Below are 7,490 nucleotides of genomic sequence, written 5' to 3' on the forward strand. Positions count from 1 at the left end.
ATATATATATATATATATATAAGTATCATATTTAATGTTCTAATTGCTACAGGTCTATCAAAAACCAGTTCGTAAATGTAATTCGTGCTTCGGAACAATGGCCGTTACACTGTTAGAAATTTCTCGGAAAAAATGGTTAAAAAACAATTTAGTGAATGGTTATTTTATCGTATTTAATGATGTAGTGATTGGCTCACCGCTAGAGGGCGAGTTAATCACTAACCCAATTAAAGATTTAAGAATAGAGGAGATGAAGAGGAGCCGGCGAGTAGGCTGGTCTTTCCTCGATAAGAGAATATTTCTATAATTCTGTATTTTGGCCGCAGAGGGCTCTTATATGCTCATAATTGTTTTGTTTTATCGTTTTAAATTTTAATAAATATTATTTTGTTGCTGTTACATTGGTGGATATATTTATAAAGCAATAGTGCACATGACAAATGAAATAACCATAAATAAAATGGTAATCAAACTGTTAAGTTTGAGAAAAACTGTTTATTAACTGCTTTCACCTAATACGGTTAAACAACCAGAATCTTATCTCACCAACTAGAACCACCTAATGAAGCTTCTTAATTCGTTGCAACTGAGTACATATCATAGCCGAACGGGCTTACCTGTCAATCTCATGACCGGCAGAACTGGAGTTCGAGTCCTAGTGTTGACACCACAATATTTCCTCCATCATTCCCTTCAACACATGAAGAATATCCAGTGTCCGGCACTCTCCAATGCCTATTACCTTACGGAATGCCGAGCTCCTATGTCTAGTTAAATAATTAATTATTTTTTACTTTTATGAAAAATGCTAGTTGTAAATCGTTAAAAACTGTTTCGTTTTGTATTCATAGCTTTATAACTGTACTTTTTGTAAATGTTTAAACATAAGGAAACAAAAAGAAAAAAAATGGTCTTTACAGTAATTTTTAAAGTTAATCGGATGGACAGACATTTATTTTACCATGTTTTACATTACATACGAGTTATTTTACCATAATTTTAAAATGAAAATTTTAACAGTGTATAATCACGTCCGCTTTCTTATAAATTTCCATGAAAAAACTGTTATCTATGTTTTAGTGCTTAGGAAACATTTTCCTTGTTAAGCTTTATATGAAATACTTATAATAATACATTCATGAATTCATGAAATACTTACAATAATACTTTCATTTCGCTTTTTTATTAATTTTCATCCATCTGTTGTTCAAAATTTCATTTTTGCTTTACTAAACTAGAAAATTTCGCAAAAAGGCAAATGCTATATAAACTTTAATGAGTTCACACCTCACTAAGGAATAAGGACGTCCGCAGTCAATGGTTTTTGAGATAATTGCGAATGAAGAAGATCAAATGCTCTGGAGAAACCATTGCCTCAAAGGATTCATCTTCCATCCGCGTTCTATCGTGCGATGAAAATCCCGGGAGTTTAATTACGCAGATTTTTTAGTACTGTTCTTTTTTCACCGTCACTGGAAGAATATTGGCTTAAAAGAGTTTAAAGCAGGAGTTTATTTATTTATTCAATCATTAATTTGAAACAATTTAAATAAATAATTGTATGCATTTTTTTTAAATCGTTTTTCTCCTGCGTTCTTCAGATATTTATTTATTCACAAATACCTCTGTTTCACTCAATTACCCTGGTGCACAAAATTAAGAGATGGAAAGCATTTTTGCACATTCATTCGCACATGCAAGATATCCGCACACCGCTCCATGTGTTTGACAATGGTTCCGTGAATGCCCAGAGGCACAGGCAGGAGATCCTAGAGCCCTATGAGCGTCTTTTCAGAGGCGCTGTTGGCCCTGAGTTCATTTTTATGGACGAAAATGCGCGACCACATAGGGTTCTCATGGTTGATGTGTATCTGGAAAGTGAGGATATTCAACGAATGGATTGGCCATCCAAATCCCTTGACCTGAATCCTATTGAACATGCTTGGGATGCTCTTGGGAGAGCTATTGCGATGCGCCAACCTCCCCCCAGAACCATTGTGGAGTTAAAAATTGCTCTGGTGGAAGAATGGGAGGGTCTTCCACAAGTCCTCCTTAACTGCCTTATTAACAGCATGCATACTCGTTGTGCATGCTGTCTGTCTGTCAGGGGTGACCATACACCATACTAGAGGCAACACACACTGTACAAGCCTCACTTTTATTGTCATCTTTTATCCTTAAGTTCAGACTACATTGGATTTATTGGCAATAGGTCTTGCCAGTGAATGGCACTTTCATTTTTGTTTTGCATACTTTATTATCATGGAATAAGCTATATCTATACCAAATTTCATTTACTTAAATTCAGTATTTTTTTAGATATTTGGAAATATGTCTTCCATCTCTTAATTTTGTCCACCAGTGTATGATCTTAAAAGACTGTGATAGTCTTGACTTATTCAAGTCTTGACTTTATTCCTTTAAATATATCTAATAGTGTTTCATTTCGGTTTCCATAACATCATTTTTTCATTAATATTTGGTGCAGCTCCTTAAAGATTATGAAACTTTTCGATTACTTGCCGATTGTTCAACTTTGTTATCTGATTTTTCAATATTTGAGTCGATTCTTCCTCTCAACGTACGTTGTTTGAACTTATAAAAATAAGAGCAAATTGAAAAGTATTCGTTTAATGATTTAGATAATGATTTTAGTCGCCAAATTTAATATTTAAAAAAAAAATATTTAAAACGTTGTTCCGTTTATGAGCCCAAATAATTCTTTTGGGAGTAAAATAGTATAAATAGCATTAAATCAAAATTTTATTTCGAGTGAAAAGATTTTAAATTCCGGAAACTTTATTTTATTTAGCAAATCAACTTCAAAGATCACTTTTAAAAAGAGTATCAACAGCAAAAAATATTATAACCAAATTATTAGCCAGTAAATTAGCCAAATATCAAAAGCATTCGCCAATTTTCGAAATTCTTAACCGAAGGCAAAATTTAACAATTTTTTACGATTGATTTTTCCCGTCGAAAACTTCAAATCAAATTACAAATTTACTATTAATTAAATTATTTTATTAAATACAAATTCAAATCAAGAGTAAATTTTCAATTGGGGAGGAGAAAATAAGAAATGAACAGGAAAGAAATAAGAATAAGTTAAGGTTAATTTTCGATTGCTTCTTAGACTAGGACAGTAATATAAGGAAAACCTGAAGTAATCTTACGTTATAGATTTGTATTGACACGAGAAAATATGTCTTTTGCAAAAATAGTTAGATTATAATATGCATTTTATTACCACTTAATCTAATTTATTGGCACGAACTGTAGAAAAAAATTACGTTACGCGAGATCGCGCGATCCCGTAACGAACGCGTTAATCTGTGTATCATGGTAGTTTGCATCATGCATTACATAATCACCCTTGCTGCTTGCAGTTTACATTATCTGAACTTATTATAATTGCAATTGGTTATGGGACATATCTAACGTAAATTGCTGTAATCAAATAAAAAAAATACAGGATTTGTTCAAAACTTTTGACCCTTTTTTTTAGGACTGAATATATATTTCCTTTCTTGGTTGAAAAAAAAAATCATTCGCCAAAGCAAATTTTTCTCGCCCAATTTTTGGCGATTTCCCAATTCTCGCCGTATTTGGCGAGGCGGCGAATGCTTAGCGCAGGTCCTGTATATATATCTTGTCAGTGGCTCAACTTTAATTTATATTTTTGTACTATTTTCTTCTTTGAAGTTTTAAGTGCTGTTCCTGTTTTCGGATTTTTCCTGTTATAATATTCTTATCCGTTTCATGTCCTGTAATAATTTATTTTGATTCATGTTCTTTTCAAGTATTCTTTACATTACATCAGCAGCTTGGCGCTGTTGTGATTATTTCATACAAAATATGTGTCTCGCCAAAACTGAAATTTCATTCGATAAATTAAGAATTATCCTCTCCCAAAAATAAATGCGACACTCATGAGACATCTCAATTTTTTTTAAAAATTGTAAAAATGATGGAAAAACACCTAATTGAAGTACTGAAGGTGTAAAAAGAAGGAGATTATTCGATTGTAACAGAATAATCTAATTTTTATTTTTAGATACCTCAATTCCAAACGCCGTATAGAAAATATTGCTTCTGTAAATCAATCACGCGGAAAATATCAGATTTCATTTCATTCTTGATTTATTTCCTCAGATGGCGTTTCGCGATATTTTGAAACATGGCTGACTGATTGAATCGAAAAGCTAGGCGCCTATCTCTGAGACAAACAAAAAAAAGTAAATAATTCTAAGACGGTATTCCTAAGACAGTCTCATTTTTTTCTCTTAGTAATAAATGTATTTACTAGGTTATAAATTAGGTATTTTTTATCTTAAAATAGATCTTATAAAACAGTATGCCTTCCATCAATTGTTAAGTTATTCATTACAGAAAAAGAATGATAGAGCGATGATGAATGATGGAGATATAATTTTCACTTCAAACATCTTTTAAATAAATACAGGTAATTATTAACCAGATTGAAGTTTGATTAACATACTGAAATCTGGTGTATTATTTAGTTACATGAAATAAACTTATCAGATCTTATGAGAATTAAAATCGTTAAAATCTTATAAATAAATGCTGGAAATGATTATCTTCTTAAGGTGTGATGCATAATTTGATTACACGAACAAATTAGTGATAAGATCTTATAATGCTTTTATTCTTACAAGTAAATGTAGGAAATTATTACCATCTTAAAGTGTGGTGTATTATTCAGTTATATGAATAAATTGCCAATCGAGTTTCATAAGGATTGGTAATCGTTAAAATCTCATAAATAAAATTTTGGAAATGATTGCCATCTTGATGTTTGATACATAATTGAGTTACATGAAAAAATTGTCAATTAGATCTTTTTTTTATTTAATCTAATAAATAAATATAGGAAATTATTACCATCCAGATGTGTGATATATCATTTAGTTACATAAATAAAATGTAAATCAGGTCTCTTAACGATTAGAAGCGTTAATATCTTATAAATAAATGCTGGAGATGATTACCATCTTAAAGTGTGATACATAATTTAGTTATACGAATAAATTGTCGATAAGATCTTATAACGTTTTTAATCATATAAATAAATGTAGGAGATCATTACCATCTTAAAGTGTGATACATAATTTAATTATATGAATAAATTGTCAATAAGATCTTATAATGTTTTTAATCTTATAAATAAATGTTGGAGATCATTACCATCCCGAAGTGTGGTGTATTATTTAGCTATAAAATAAATTGTCAATCAGATCTCATGAGGATTAGAAAGGTTAACATCTTAGAAATAAATGCTGGAGATGATTACCATCTTGAAGTGTGATGCATAATTTAATTATATGAATAAATTGCCAATAAGATCTTATGTTTTTAATCTTTTAAATAAATGTAGGAGATAATAAACATCCAAAGGGGTGATGTATTATTTAGTAATATGAATAATTTGTCAATCAGGTCTCATAATGATTAAAATAGTTAACATGTTATAAATAAATGTAGGAAATAATTGCTATCTATTAGTGGTGCGATGTTTAATCGAACGAATAAATCAATTTTTTTTAGTTGAGCAGCTCTTGAAAAGTTAAAATTTATAATGCAACTTTTTTAAAATTTTATAATTCACTGGGTGTGTACTCATTCTTCATATGGGGTAATAAAAAAAAAGAAAAGAATCAATAAATCATTATTTATTGACGCAACGAAATTATGAACAAAGCTTAGAAAAATATATCTACACAATAAATAAAGCTAAAATAATTCTATTTTTATTTTAATTTAATATTATGGCTAGATTAAGCGAAATGCATTTGAGGGGAGTTAATTATTTGACTATGTCAACCTTCATCTATCAAAAAGTACCTCAAAATTGAATCAAGTTAACATGTCTTATATACTAGTGATTTGTTATTTAATATTTGTAGTGGTAGTTATGCCACATTACTCCCCTTCCAGAATTTTATCTGTGATAGAATTCGATAAACGATTACCACTAGTTGATTCATGCTGTTTACATATTTATATCATTTTCGCTCATTATATTTTTTCTTCATTATTTATAGCATTTCGCTCATTATTTTTTCTTATTTTTGTTTATAGCATTTCGCAATTTTTTTTTCTTCAATATTGTTTACTGACCGGGAGACTTTATTTACTTCACCAGATTTTTTTTTTCTTTTTTTTTTGAGCGGTATATTTTTTAAACAAATCAACTGTTTAATGTGGACCATCCATCAATATTGGCAAGTTCTTATCACGTCCGGGTCACCAATGAGGGGAGTTAATTATTTGACTATGTCAACCTTCATCTATCAAAAGGTACCTCAAGATAGAATCGAGTTTACGTGTCTCATATACTAGTGATTTGTTATTTGATATTTGTAGTGGTAGTTACGCCACACATTATTAGTTGTGAAGTCCATCAATATTACGATTAACTGAAATATGTTGTATATTCAGTATCACATAGCTCATATTTTTAAGTTAGTACTTTTTAGCAAAATCAATTAAGTATCATTGACGTTTATAACAGCATGGCTACTTTTTACGTTTCTTCTAAGCAAAGTGGTATCAGTTCTCTATTTATTCTGTTATTTAAAACATGTAACCGTTCTCCGTCGTTGTTGTCGGGTCCAGATATTCTCTATTAATTTTGCTATGTAGTACATGGTTTATTTTATTTTTGTTTTTTTTTTAATTTCAAATAGCATTTATTACCAAAATTAAATGATCATCATTGGCGTCAATGATAGTATTTGATAGTAGTTTAATGTTCCTCCTAAACGATTTAGTACTTAAAACTATGTTTTGTTTTTATAGTCAATAACTTAATTTTTTACTTTAATAACAGTTGATTTTGAATTATTTAGTTTTGGGGAGGGGGATGATCATTAGACAATGCCAACCTCAAAAGGTACCTCATGATTGAATCAAGTTAGCAAGTCTTATATACTAGTGAATTGATGTTTAATAATCGTAGTGGTAGTTACGCCACAGTTTACTGTAGACACGTTTTCAAAGCAGTCACGTTAGAAAACTTTTGAATTTGGTAACGTAGTCCACCTATGGTATTGGTCTCCCATCATGAGTTGGCGTGCTTAAAGTAAGAGTACACAGGTAGAATTTATTCCAGTGATTCAGGGGAAGAAGGCAGAGAAAGCGGTAGAGAAAAATAAAATTTGCTAAAAGTAATGCGCTTATATTTCACGCGCTTCATTTTTTCCTACCTATATAAAAGTGAACTTTTCCGCTAAGCTTTCCCACCACAAATAAAAAATAATTAATAAAAAAACGGGCAATAAACTCCTTTTTCTATTTATGAGAGCAATAAGCTAACTAACAATTATTTTATCGTTTAAATACTTAGGGGAAAAATCATCTGCAGTTCAATTTTTATCATTATTATTATGAATCAATTAAAAAATTCTATTTTTCAACAGTCTCGACCGTATAATCGAATTAAAATATTTGAGATATTTTTACTGTCG

This window comes from Parasteatoda tepidariorum, chromosome 6 (assembly GCF_043381705.1).
Source record: "Parasteatoda tepidariorum isolate YZ-2023 chromosome 6, CAS_Ptep_4.0, whole genome shotgun sequence".
Taxonomy (NCBI): domain Eukaryota; kingdom Metazoa; phylum Arthropoda; class Arachnida; order Araneae; family Theridiidae; genus Parasteatoda; species Parasteatoda tepidariorum.